Source organism: Capra hircus, chromosome 13 (genome assembly GCF_001704415.2).
Source record: "Capra hircus breed San Clemente chromosome 13, ASM170441v1, whole genome shotgun sequence".
In the NCBI taxonomy this organism is placed as follows: Eukaryota; Metazoa; Chordata; class Mammalia; order Artiodactyla; family Bovidae; genus Capra; species Capra hircus.
The window spans coordinates 34627081-34642557 of NC_030820.1; positions in this window are offsets into that span (position 1 = coordinate 34627081).

Consider the following 15477-nt stretch of genomic DNA (forward strand, 5'->3'; position numbering starts at 1 on the left):
GTTTCCCTTAGATAATAAGATGCGGCTTGAATAAGGATACCTGAGCTTTCTGACATGTCTTAAATATTTCCACTCTCCCACGGTTCTCTGAAAGAAGACCCTCAAGGGAACGAGCAGGCGACTTACTCTTTCACACTGAAAACAGAACCAGAGACGGGGGCATGAGGAAGGGGCGCTGACTTGGGAATCTTAAGAATATAATAAACTCAACACTTTTTCTTTACCAAACTGTATGCCCTTGACGTGTGTTGACTTTTTAAATTCTTACAACAGCCCTGTGACGTAGGAACTCTTACTATGCCCATTTATTTATGGGGAAGTTAAGGCTTAGAGAAGTTAAGTAACATTCCTAAAGTTCTACAGCCACACTGGGATAGAAATAGAAGTTAAACGTAGGTTTAATAGGGTTTCCCTTCCTCCCTCCCTCTCGCGCTCCCTCCCTGTCATTTTTTGGTAATATTTTTATTGCGATTTAATTCATATATTACAAAATACACCCCTTTAGGTTCATCATTCAGTGATTTTTAGTATATTCACGAAAATGGACACCAATCACCGTTATTTTTAGAAACACTTTCATTACCTCCAAAAGAAACCTTGTCCCCCTATCAGCTACCACCCCTAACAACCACACTCCCCCCAGCACTAAATAACCACTTATCTACTCTGTGTGTCTGTGGAATTGCCTTTCTGGACATTTCATATACATGGAATCATATGAGGTGTTTTGTTTGTTTGTTTTTGTCACTAGCTTCTTTGACTGGATACAATCATTTCAAGGTTGAGCCATGTTGTAGCATCTATCCGCACCTTCTTTCTTTCTGTGGCAGAATAATATTCCATTGTGTGACTATGCCGCAAGTGGTTATCCAGTCATCACTTCATGGGCCTTTGGGTTGTCTTCACCTTTTTGTTACTATAAATAATGCTGCTATGAATTTTCATGTACAAGTTTTTGTGTGAGCATATGTTTTCACTTCTCTTGGATACATACCTAGGAGTAGAATTGGTGGGTCATATGTTTAACTTTTTGAGGAACTGCAGGCTATTTTCCATAGCTGCTGAATCATATTCATTCTCACGACTAGTTTATGAGTGTTCCCGTTTCTCTACATTCTTGTCAATACTCCTTATCTGTTTTATTTATGTATTTATTCCATTCTATTTTTGTTCAATAGAATTCTAATTATAAAACGTTTTTAGACTAAGTATGTCCACACATTAATTTAGCCATTTAAAAATTAAATGTAGAATTCTTGAAGGATAGTGGATAGTGTTTTATTTTTTAAACTGTGTGGTGGGGCTACAGTTGTTCACTGGATCAGAATTCTTCTTACCGTACACATGTTTATAAATGTTATTTTGTATCTACTCAATATTTAATACAAAGTTACATTCATGTCATTGAGTATTTTCTTGTAAATGACTGCTCTTTTGGAAAGTCCAGCACATGTACATTTTGGTCAATAAGTTGGTGATTCTGGTTAGCTGAGGTCAGTTCATTCAGGTTTCTCTATGTCTATCAATAATTTACCCCACATTGCTAAGGAATAGGTAGATGGGGGAGGGAAGGAATGGGAGGTTGGGACGGACAGATTCGAACTATTATATATAGAATGGATAAGCAACAAGGTCCCATTGTATGGCACAGGGAACCATATTCAATCCTGTGGTTATTATAGTGAAAAAGAATATGAAAAAAGAATATATATATATAACTGAATCATTTTGTTGAAATTGAAAACCAGCAGAAATTAACACAACATTATAACTCAATTATATGTCAGTTTAAAAAAGTGACTCCCATAGATTCTCCCAAACATGGGTAAAAAGAGCCAAACTTTGAGGTATTATGAATATTTGTTACAGATGGCAGCCTTAATTTATTGACTTACAGAGTTTAGCTTCTATTGTGGATTGAATCGTGCCCATCCCATCTAAAGTTATCCTAACCCCCAGGAACTCGGAATGTGACCTTATTTAGAGATAGGGTTATTATAGATGTAATCAGTTAAGATAAGGTCATAGTGAAGCCGGGGCAGGGAGTATAACTGGTGTCCTTATAAGAAGGCAGCCAGGTGAAGCCAGACACACAGGAAGCATGACGAGTGATGACAAGGTGGAGACTGGAGAGATGCAGCCAAAAGATGGCCGGCAAGCCACAGAATTCTCCTACAGGCTTCAGAGAGAACACAACCTTGCTAACACCTTGACTTTGGATTTCTATCCTTCAGAATGATGAGACAATAAATTTCTATTATTTTAAACCACCTAAGTGGTGCTATCCGGAGAAGGCAATGGCACCCCACTCCAGTACTCTTGCCTGGAAAATCCCATGGACAGAGGAGCCTGGTGGGCTGCAGTCCATGGGGTCGCTACTAGTTGGACACGACTGAGCGACTTCACTTTCACTTTTCACTTTCATGCATTGGAGAAGGAAATGGCAACCCACTCCAGTGTTCTTGCCTGGAGAATCCCAGGGACGGGGGAGCCTGGTGGGCCACCGTCTACGGGGTCACACAGAGTTGGACCCGACTGAAGCGACTTAGCAGTAGCAGCAGCAGCAAATGGTGCTATCTGTTGAGGAGGGAAATTAGGGGCTGAGGGGCATAGAAATCAGACACTTTTAGCATTTAGCATTTTTTAAATTAATTCATGAGTTTGGTTGCCTCGGGTCTTAGTTGTGCCACGTGTGATCTCCGTTGCATCATGAGATTCTTCTGTTAACAGGGTACCGACTCTTAGTTGCTTTGAGACATGTGGGATTCTAATTCCCCAACCAGGGATTGAACCTCCATCCCCTGCATTGCAAAGTGATTCTTAACCACTGGACTCCCAAGGAAGTCCCAGCATTTAGTATTTTTTTTAAACAAACAGGTATTATTTTTATCATTAAAAAGAAAAAGAAATCCTTTGCAAATGGAAAGCCAATAGAAAAAGAGTAAAGAAATTATTAAATCGTGTCTACATTTCATATGCCACACAATGCTTTTTACATGTTAAGCTTGTCTTTGATAAAACGTGAAAGTGTGTGATTTAAGCCTCCAGAGGGCATATATTCAGTGGTGCTCATGTAATTATTAACTCCACACTCGCACTCTAACAAGTATTCCAATTCAAAGGATAAATTATCTGGCTACCTTACTAATGGCCTTTCAGTTCGTGGTTTCCTGTTCAAGTCATCAAGAAGGATTTTCATGTTCAAAGCTGAGTATGTCGACTGAGAGCAGCTCAGCAAGCAGAAGTGCAAAAGAAAGCTTTACTAGCAGAGAAAAGCAGACTTACAACCACCGGGATCTTGAAAGGCATGAGCTATCACAGTCTTACAATTTCTGAGAAATTATGTTTTTTTATCTATAAAATCATGAAAGTGTTGCATTCTCTACAATATTTATATTTTTCTGCAATAGAAAAATATTTTTCTCACTGCTGCTGCTGCTGCTAAGTTGTGTGCTAAATTGCAGTCAGCCTTCTATGTCCATGGGTTCCACATCTGCAGACCCAGCCAACCTCAGAAGGAAAACATTTGAAAAATAAAATTCCTGAAAATTCTAAAAAACCAAACTTGAATTTTCCCCACAAAGGCAACTATAACATTTGCTTTGTATTAAGTATTATAAGAAATCTACACACGATTTAAAGCACAGTTGACTTGAACAACACAGGTTTAAACTGTATGAATTTACCTACATGTAAATTTTTTTCAATAACTATATTGGAACATTTTCTGGAGATTTGTGATAATTTCAAAAAACTTACAGATGAAATTCATAGCCTGGCCTGGAAATATATATGACAAAAAAGGTTATGCTATGAATGCATAAAATATATTCAGATATTAGTGTATGAGAATTTGCCTGTCAGTGAAGGAGAAGCTAAAGATGCATGTTTGATCTCTGAGCCAGGAAGATTCCCTGAAGAAGGAATGGCAACCCACTCTAGTATTCTGGCCTGTAAAATCTCATGGATAGGGGAGCCTGGCGGGGTACAGTCCACGGGGTTGCAAAGAGTAGGACACGACTGAGTAACTGAGCACTCATTCACAGTGTATCCTTACATAGGCATAAGATGAGTGATATTTACTACAAAATTAATAATGGGTTACTTTCCTTGTTGTTTTACAGCTTTGCTTTCAAAGAATTTCATTACTGTATAGTATTCCTCTTGTAATTGGAGAAGCTGTGTATCAGCTATCATCATAGGTAAGTGGTTTTTTTAAAAAAAATGTAGCAATGCTTCCAATACAGTATTATGAATATGACTAACACTCTATGCCATAAAATTTTATAATGATTCATTCATTTTGTACATGAATTGTGGAGCAATCTTACCCACGACACAAGGCAACCATAAAGTTATCAGTGCATGATTTGTTATAACTATAAATAAACTAATTTCCTTTTCACATTATCTTTTCATTTCTGATGGCTAGTGTTAGTAATATGTATGACATCTACCATGTTTTATACCATCTAAGACAATATTGACATAGGTACTGACAAAATGACTCATAAACAGAAGATGTATGGATAAATATAATACAGTACCTGTCTTTTCCTTATGACTTCCTTAATAACATTTTCTTTCCTCTAGCTTGTTTTATTGTAAGAATATACTGTATAAGGGTGGAAGAGGATGAGATGGTTAAATAGCATCGCCAACTCAATGGACATGAATTTGAGCAACCTCCAGGAGACAATGGAGGACAGGGAAGCCTGGCATGCTACAATCCACAAGGTTGCAAAAAGTCAGACACGATTTAGTGACTGAACAACAACATACAGTATAATATATAAAACATACAAAATATGTGTTAATTGACTATCTATGCTATTGGTAAAGCTTCTGGTCAACAGTATGCTTTAGTAGTCAAGTTTTGGAGGAGTTCTAAGTTACCTGTGGATTTCCCACTGCATGGGAGTCAGCACCCCAACCCCCTACTTATGGGAGGATTTGTGTATGTTATATGCAAATACTATGCCATTTTATATAACAGACTTGAGCATCCATGGATTTTGGAGTCTGCAGGGATCCTGGAACCAATGCCCCAAGGATACTGAGAGAGGTTGTAGTTTACTTTCCCTCTCAAATCATCTTTGAGGAAAATCAGCAATCCACAATTCTCATCCTCAGTTGCCAGAGATTCCTGCCCTCCCACCTGTGAGGCCCAGGGGTGACACTGGAGACTGAAGCTCCTTTATCAAATGCTTCAGTATTCCATCAAAGGTGCAACTGCAAGCTTTCACTGCCTTTTTGGCATCACAGCATCGAATCAGGAGAGACCCTGGTGGAAAAACGCTGAGTCTACAAAATGGTCCACCTCACCCAGCTTTTCACCTCTCAGCAGCAAGGAAAGCTCATAAACCCCTTTGACTTGCTTCAGACCAGCCCAGGTAGGAAGATTTACTTCTCTATCAGCAAACAGAAATGTATACTAACTTATACTAATTTCACCCATCCATTCATTCATTGTTTAAGACCAAAGAGCCAACCTCATAGCTGTTTCTCAAAGCTCTGCCTAGCACTTTGTATGAGGGCAGCCCTTGGCTGTAATCTGAGATCAGGCAAAAGGATCAGGAGGTGTGAGAAAAGCACTGGCCTGGTGAGTCAGGAAGCTGGATTCTGGTCCTGCCTCTTCCAGAAACCTGCTATGAGTGTCCTCAGGAGAGAAACTCAAATTCTTCTGTCATTTCCGCCTTGACAGATTTTATTTTCTTGGGCTCCAAAATCACTGCAGACAGTGACTGCAGCCATAAAATTAGAAGATGCTTCCTTGAAAGAAAAGCTATAAAAAACTTAGCATATTAAAAAGCAGAGACATCACCTTGCCTACAGAGGTCCATCCAGTCAAAGTTATGGTCTTTCCAGTAATCATGTGTGGATGTGAGAGCTGAACCATAAAGAAGGCTGAGTGCCAAAGAATTGATGTTTTCGAACTGTGATGCTAGAGAAGACCCTTGAGAGTTCCTTGGACTGCAAGGAGATCAGTCAATCTTAAAGGAAATCAACCCTGAATGTCAATTGGAAGGACTGATGCTGAAGCTGAAGCTCCAGTACTTTGGCCACCTTATGTGAAGAGCCAACTCACTGGAAAAGACCCTGATGATGAGAAAGACTGAAGGCAGGAGGAGGGGGCGATAGAGGATGAGATGGTTGGGTGGCATCAAGGGATCTTCTCTCGTCACAACTCCAAGACTTAGAATTCATTAAGACATATTCCCTTAAAATTCTGAGCCAGTACTACATGGTGCTATAATGTTCACATCAAGAGTAAACTGTGTTTCTGCTCTCGGGGAGTCTACCTTCTGCTGAGGTGATCAGACTAGTTGATAGGTTAAGTAGCACCTAGTGGCAAATGCTGGAAGGGAAAGCAAACATGAAGCAGATGTTCCCCAAAAGACATGGTGTGTTGTGAGGGAGGGGTGGGCCACAGGAATAGGCAAGCACGGTACATGAACACTCTCTCTCTCTCAAGACTGTGAGCAGCTTGCTGTTATAAGAATTGTAACTCAATCATCCTTGTTCCTCTAGCACTAAGAACATAATAGGTTCACAATTCATCGAATTATGAACCAAAATTTTAAAACACTTGCGCTAACACAGGGCATCTGCTCATAAACTGGCATATTACTTTTCATTTCCATTCGGTGTAATTGTCACTTGCTTCCATTGGCTCCCTTACAGAAATTTCATTATAATTTTATATGTCTGAAGACAAAGAATTTGTTAATCTTCTACCAATCTGGAATTAAGATAATTTGGACAGAGATGAGACTAAAGGTACCTTTCCATTGTTTATGAAACTGGACTTCGCAATGAAAACTAAATGTCAACTATGTGTGAATTTCTTTGAACCAGTTGAATTTTAGAAATGTTCTTCAGATAGTTTATCTATACTTCTCAGAAATTTAAATCCATATAATCTTTGATCCAGCAATTCTACTTCTAGAAATGTATAGTAGAGACATACTTGCTCTTAGTGGAAGAGGTAACAAATGATCTAAATGAAAGAGGAGGCTCTTTATCTACTGATCTGGAATGATCTTCAAGATACATTGCTAATTCAATATCCTATAATAAACCTTAATGGAAAAGAATATGAAAAAGAAGATATCTCTGTGTGTGGAACTGAGTCATTTTGCTATATATCAGAAACTAACACAGCATTGTAAATCAACTGTACTTCAATTAAAAAAAAAATTTAAAGAGAGATACATTATTAAAATTGCAAGTGGAGCAACCAGTGGGTAGGACACAAAACACACCCATTTGCTGGTGTGTGTGCAGACTACCTCTGGAAGGATACACAGAAAATCTGGTAGCCTTGATCGATTTTGGAGATGAGACTGAAAGGGTGGAAGGCAAGTATGGAAGGCGGATTTTTTTTTTTTTTTTTTGCCTTGTGTAGCTTTTGAACTTTTAAACATTTTCAAACATTATAACTCTAAATTTTATTTTAAAGATTCAAAACACTCCTTCATTAAAAATATAAAATATCTCATATCTATAGCTTGCCTCTGAGGAGATTAATTGAAGATCTAATGGGGCTGTGGGGGGGGTGGGGTGGAGGAGACAACTTACTTTCACTGTCTGCCTTTCGCATCTTTACCTTTTGTTTTTAACGATGTGTATCTGGGGGGAGAAAGGAAGTATGTACCTTTAAGCATTTTAGATCTTCCATATAACTTGGTATTTGAAGTTACTATATACATTCTTGGGTGGCTTCCCTGGTGGCTCAGAGGTTAAAACGTTTGCCTGCAATGCAGGAGACCTGGGTTCGATCCGATCCCTAGGTTGGGAAGATCCCCTGGAGAAAGGAAATGGCAACCCACTCCAGTATTCTTACCTGGAGAATCTCATGGACGGAGGACCCTGGTGGGCTAAGTACTACATTGAAAAAAATCTTATAAAGTTTTAAAATTACATGTTCTGAATTTATTCCAATTCAAACTGACCTTTCATATCCATATCTTTTGATGGTTTTGATGGTTTATGGCCATTTTTCCAACTGTTACTTGAGGTTCTGTAGTTCTAGATGCTGTCTACTTAAAAAAGTAAAAGCTTCTTTTAAAAACGTTCTCTTACTGACGATCCTACTTGCAAGGCAGCAAAGACATTCTGGACACAGCAGAGGGGAAGGGGAGGGTGGGATGATATGAGAGAATAGCACTGAAACATACATGTACGTTACCCTATCTAAAATAGATAGCTGGCGGGAATTTGCAGTATGATGCAGGGAACCCAAAGCCAGCGCTCTGTGACCACCTAGAGGGATGAGAAGGGGAGGGAGGTGGGAGGGGGGTTCAAGAGCGAGGGGACATGTGAGTACCTAATGCTGATTGATGTTGGTGCTTGGCAAAAAGCCATCGCAATATTGTAATTTTAATCCTCCAATTAAAAAAGATTTAATTCATATTATCTTTTAGTTAATCCTTTTGAATAGATTGTAGAGACCAGACAATTAAGGTCGACATGATGTTCTGTGAAACACAATCGATGAAACATGAAAATCGATCACCTGACAAGCCAGTTGTTAAGTATATTCAATGTGCTCATTACATAAACTCCAGCCTGCATCAGAGGGCCTTTGGGGTAGTTACAGCCCAACGAAACCACTCACTGAAATCCAGTATCAGAATTTGTCAGGGTTTATCAGGGACACACATAACTGCCAAAGTGCTGTCTCATGGTTATATTGTGCAAGGAGATCCACTGATCCTTGGCAGTTTCTGTAGAAATGATGACTAACTCCACCATTCACGTGTACCTATGAGGTCATCATCTGTCAACATTTAAAGTAATCGCTCAGGCTTTTCTTTTCAGGTCGGGAGCGCCCATTACCCCTTCCCTGAGTCTGTCTGTCAGGTCGTTCAAGAATCCCAGGAACATGCTTCTGCCAGGGGACAGTCTGGTCACGGGACACCACGAGAAATGAACACAGGGATCGCATCGTTTCTGGCAACTCAGGCCTTCTTTCTGCGGCTGCTGTTTCTAATATGGCCACACGGGGTCACTGTTGGACCCTGGTGATTTCACAGTGCTTCGAGGACGTGTCCACGACGGGCCCCCAAAGTAGGATGTCTGCTGAGGGACGGTGAGTGGTTTAGTCGCCAAGTCGTGTTCGTGTCCGACTCTTGCGACCCCATGGACAGTAGCACGTCAGGCTCCTCTGTCCATGGGATTTTCCAGGCAAGAATACTGGCGTGGGTTGCCATTTCCGTCTCCAGGGGATCTTCCAGACCCAGGAATCGAACCTTGGTCTCTGGCAAATAAGCGGATGCCTGCTTGATTCCTGCTTTGCAACCGGATTCGTTACCGACTGAGCTACGAGGGAAGCCCAGACTCAATGCCCCCAAAAATAGCTTACCTTTACTGTGAGCTCACTATGGACCAGTACTGTACGCTGCCTACTTGTATCACTTTATTTAAACCTCGCAACATGCCTGTGTTAAAAAACAAAATGCCACGGAGTAAAACTGAAGATCTAATTGGTTTTATTCAGTGATTCGGAAGCAGGGCAGCACCTCACCTCGCATCTAAAAGGCACTCCAACGGGTGGTACCAAATGGACGGTTTCTATGAGAGAAGGATGGGGCAAGGGAACTATTAGTAAAAAGAAAGGAAAAGATTATTTGAGGCCCAGACACTTTTGGAGTGGGAGGGGGAAGGGAGTTTATCACACAGCTGGCCGCCTCCCCCTTTCGAGGTGGGGAGGGGAGTGGAAAGGACCCATGTGACAGATGAGGTCATTGGTGCTGAGCAGAAAATTCCAGGCTGGTTGATTAAGATTACGTTTCTAGGGGAGGTTGAAACTGCAAATAAGAGAGCCGTTAAGTCTAGGCCTGATATCCTTCTGGGATGTGCTGCCCTTGTGGGCCTCTGGTTTTTCTCTGTAACACCTGTGAATTTTATCATTATTCTCATTTGATCTATGCAAAAACCCAGACGCAGAAAGGTTAAGTAGAATGACTAAGAATCCTTTGGCGAACCTAATCCAGATTTGACTGCCTTTCTTAACTCCAACCTTTAAATACCATTCTTGCTTTTTGACCTTAGTAATTTCACTTTTAGCAGTCTATCCTAATTAGAGGTGGACATGAAGTTTTACATATAAAAATATTTGATGCCATATATAATGGTAAGCCTCTTATCCTTCTCCATCAGAGGGCAGACAGACTGAAAACCACCATCACAGAAAACTAACCAACCTAATCATATGGACTGCAGCCTTGTCTAACTCAATGAAACTATAAGCCATGCCGTGTAGGGCCACCCAAGATGGACGGGTCGTGGTGGAGAGTTCTGACAAAATGTGGTCTACTGGAGCAGGGAATGACAAACCACTTCAGTATTCCTGCCTTGAGAATCCCATGAACAGTATGAAAAAGCAAAAAGATAGGACACTTGAACAATGAACTCCCCAGGTCAGTAGGTGCCCAATATGCTACTGGAGATCAGTGGAGAAATAACTCCAGAAAGAATGAAGAGATGGAGCCAAAGCAAAAACAACACCCAGTTGTAGATGTGACTGGTGATGGAAGTAAAGTCTGATGCTGTAAAGAGCAATACTGCATAGGAACCTGGAATGTTAGGTCCACGAATCAAGGCAAATTGGAAGCGATCAAACAGGAGATGACAAGAATGAGCGTCAACATTTTAGGAATCAGCGAACTAAGATGGACTGGAATGGGTGAATTTAACTCAGATGACCATTATATCTACTACTGTGGGCAGGAATCCCTTTGATGAAATGGAGTAGCCATCATAGTCAACAAAAGAGTCTGAAATGCAGTACTTTGATGCAGTCTCAAAAATGACAGAATGATCTCTGTTTGTTTCTAAGGCAAACCATTCAATATCATGGTAATCCAAGTCTATGCCCCAACCAGTAACACTGAAGAAGCTGAAGTTGAACGGTTCTATGAAGACCTACAAGACCTTCTAGAATTAACACCCCAAAAAGATGTCCATTATAGGGGACTAGAATGCAAAAGAAGGAAGTCAAGAAATACCTGGAGTAACAAGCAAATTTGGCCTTAGAGTACAAAATGAAGCAGGGCAAAGGCTAATAGAGTTCTGCCAAGAAGATGCACTGGTCATAGCAAACATCCTCTTCCAAAAACACAAGAGAGGACTCTACACATGGACATCACCAGATGGTCAACACTCAAAACAGATTGATTGTATTCTTTGCAGCCAAAGATGGAGAAGCTATATACAGTCAGCAAAAACAAGACCGGGAGCTGACTGTGGCTCAGATCATGAACTCCTTATTGCCAAATTCAGACTTAAATTGAAGAAAGTAGGGAAAACCACTAGACCATTCAGGTATGACGTAAATCGAAGTGAGATTTAGATTTAAATCAGTGGAAGTGAGAAATAGATTTAAGGGGTCAGATCTGATGGACAGAGTGCCTGATGAACTATGGACAGAGGTTCATGACATTATACAGGAGACAGTGATCAAGACCATCCCCAAGAAAAAGAAATGCGAAAATGCAAAATGGCTGTCTGGGGAGGCCTTACAAATAGCTGTGAAAAGAAGAGAAGTGAAAAGCAAAAGAGAAAAGGAAAGCTATACCCATTTGAATGCAGAGTTCCAAAGAATAGCAAGGAGAGATAAGAAAGTCTTTCTCAGTGGTCAGTGCAAAGAAACAGAGGAAAACAATAGAATGGGAAAGACCAGCGATCTCTTCAAGAAAATTAGAGATACCAAAGGAATATTTCAGGCAAAGATGGGCTCAACAAAGGACAGAAATGGTATGGATCTAACAGAAGCGAAGATATTAAGAAGAGGTGGCAAGAATACACAGAAGAACTGTACAAAAAAGATCTTCACAACCCAGATAATCACGACGGTGTGATCGCTCACCTAGAGCCAGACATCCTGGAATGTGAAGTCAAGTGGGCCTTGGGAAGCATCCCTAAGAACAAAGCTAGTAGAAGTGATGGAATTCCAGTTGAGCTATTTCAAATCCTAAAAGATGATGCTGCAAAAGTGCTGCACTCAATATGCCAGCAAATTTGGAAAACTCAGCAGTGGCCACAGGACTGGAAAAGGTCAATTTCCAATCCCAAAGAAAGCCAATGCCAAAGAATGCTCAAACTACCACACAATTGCACTCATCTCACTTGCTAGCAAAGTAATGCTCAAAATTCTCCAAGCCAGGCTTCAACAATACGTGAACTGTGAACTTCCAGATGTTCAAGCTGGTTTTAGAAAAGGCAGAGGAACCAGAGATCAAATTGCCAACATCTGCTGGATCATCAAAAAAGCAAGAGAGTTCCAGAAAAATATCTATTTCTGCTTTATTGACTATGCCAAAGTCTTTGACTGTGTGGATCACAATAAACTGTGGAAAATTCTGAAAGAGATGGGAATACCACAACCTGACCTGCCTCTTGAGAAATCTGTATGCAGGTCAGGAAGCAACAGTTAGAACTGGACATGGAACAACAGACTGGTTCCAAATAGGAAAAGGAGGACGTCAAGGCTGTATATTGTCACCCTGCTTATTTAACTTATATGCAGAGTACATCATGAGAAATGCTGGGCTGGAGGAAGCACAAGCTGGAATCAATATTGCAGGGAGAAATATCAATAACCTCAGATATGCAGATGACACCACCCTTATGGCAGAAAGTGAAGAAGAACTAAAGAGCCTCTTGATGAAAGTGAAAGAGGAAAGTGAAAAAGTTGGCTTAAAGCTAAACATTCAGAAAACAAAGATTATGGCATCTGGTCCCATCAGTTCAGTTCAGTTCAGTTCAGTCGCTCAGTCGTGTCCGACTCTTTGTGACCCCATGAATCGCAACCCGCCAGGCCTCCCTGTCCATCACCAACTCCTAGAGTTCACTTAGACTCACGTCCATTGAGTCAGTGATGCCATCCAGCCATCTCATCCTTGGTCGTCCCCTTCTCCTCCTGCCCCCAATCCCTCCCAGCATCAGAGTCTTTTCCAATTAGTCAACTCTTCACAGGAGGTGGCCAAAGTACTGGAGTTTCAGCTTTAGCATCATTCCCTCCAAAGAAATCCCAGGGCTGATCTTCTTCAGAATGGACTGGTTGGATCTCCTTGCAGTCCAAGGGACTCTCAAGAGTCTTCTCCAACACCACAGTTCAAAAGCATCAATTCTTCTGGTCCCATCACTTCATGGCAAATAGATGAAGAAACATTGGAAAGAGTGGCAGACTTTATTTTGGGGGGCTCCAAAATCACTGCAGGTGGTGACTGCAGCCATGAAATAAAAAGATGGTTACTCCTTGGAAGAAAAGTTATGAGCAACCTAGACAGCATATTAAAAAGCAGAGACATTACTTTGCCAACAAAGGTCCATCTAGTCAAGGCTATGGTTTTTCCAGCAGTCATGTATGGATATGAGAGTTGGACTATAAAAAAAGCTGAACTCCAGAGAATTGATGCTTTTGAGCTGTGGTGTTGGAGAAGACTCTTGAGAGTGCCTTGGACTGCAAGGAGATCCAACCAGTCCATCCTAAAGGAGATTGGTCATGGGTGTTCATTGGAAGGACTGATATTGAAGCTGAAACTCCAATACTTTGGCCACCTGATGCAAAGGGCTGACTCATTTGAAAAGACCCTTATGCTGGGAAAGATTGAAGGCAGAGGAGAAGGGGATGACAGAAGATGAGATGGTTGGATGGCATCACTGACTCAAAGGATATGAGTTTGAGTAAGCTCCAGGAGTTGGTGATGCACATGAAGCCCTGGCGTGTTGCAGTCCTTGGGGTCACAAAGAGTCGGACACGACTGAGCGACTGAGCTGAACGGAACTGACAACGGTAGAAGGGCTTCCCTCATACCTCAGTTGGTAAAGAATCTGCCTGAAATGCAGGAGACTCCAGTTCGATTCCTGGATTGGGAAGATCCCCTGGAGAAGAGGAAGGCTACCCACTCCAGTATTCTGGCCTGGAGAATTCCGTGAATGGTTAGTCCATGGAGTCACAAAGAGTCGGACACAACTGAGCGACTTTCACTTCCCTTCTCTTCACTTCATAATGATAGAAATATTGGAGATGAGCTAAAGGGCCACCAAGGAGGGACTAGTTAATTTATTATCTACCCACAGGTAAAAGTACTAATAGATTGTATCTATTAAGTGATTAATTATTAGCGAGTCACGGTTCTAGGCATTTTGTTTCTTAACTCAGTTAACCCTCACAAATGCTTAGGATATCCATATTATTATCATATTTCATCCAACAACAACAAAAGACATCATCATTATAGAACATTCCATTATTTTATACACCCTTAAGAAAAATACGCCAGTTAATTTAGGACACAATGCTTTAAAAAAAGAAAATCATTATCAGACATACTAAATTATGGGGAAAATGTCCATTTAGAATCGATAAAATAAGCTGTTATCATCCTTATTTAATGTGTGAGGAAGCTCAAGCATAGAGAGATTGAATAATCCATTGTTATTCAGTCCCTAAGTCATGTCCAACTCTTTGCAACCCCATTGACTGCAGCATACCAGGCTTTCCTGTCTTTCACTGTCTCCCAGAGTTCGCTCTAATTCATGCCCACTGAGTTGGTGATGCTACCTAACCATCTCATCGTCTGCTACCCCCTTCTCCTTTTACCTTCAATCTTTCTCAGCATCACGGTCTCAAAGTTAAAAACAAACAACAACAACAACAAAAAAAAAAACAGGCTATGAGTAAAGGTAGAATAGTAATTAGGATAGCCAACATTTTCAGCTCAGTTGATATCTTTCTTTCTCAAGAAAAAAAATGTGATATATAAACAGTGTTTTTAAAAAACAACCAAAGACCCTTAAAGAATATAATTCAGGTGCCTCTGAACACAGAGGGCTTTTGTACAGACCTCCAACCACAGGAAACATTTCTATTAGGACCACAAAAATCTCTATTTGGTGAGTTAAGCAGAGCTCTGAGATACAAAGTTACCTTAATTGAAAGCTTTTCCTATAGTCTTCATTTTCCCAGAGAGGCACTAGCAGCAATGGCAGATTTTCTCTTTCTCCTATAATTTTTTTTTCCTAAGAGGTTGCTCCTATTTGGGGAACATGAAGTTGTAACATTAGATTCCAAGTCCTGTGCAAACACTTATAATTGTGAGCATTGGCTTCGGGAATGTGTCAGCAATGTTCTTGCAGTTTTTACTTTGTGTATTTCTTACTGAGTGTGCTTTCTCTTTTAGGAAGGCTGGGATTTCTAAAGTTGGTTTGGGGGCTTCCCAGGTGGAGCAGAGGTAAAGAATCTGTCTGCCAGTACAGGAGACACAGGAGTCACAAGTCTGATACCTGGGTTGGCAAGATTCCCTGGAGTAAAGAAGTGGCAATGAACTCCAGTATTCTTGCCTAAAAAATTCCATGGACAGAGGAGTCTGGTGAGCTACAGTCCATGGGGTTGCAAACAGTTGGAAACAACTTGGTGATTGCATTTGGTGAGCTTACTAAAGTAGAGAGTTCCAGGTTATATCCCCA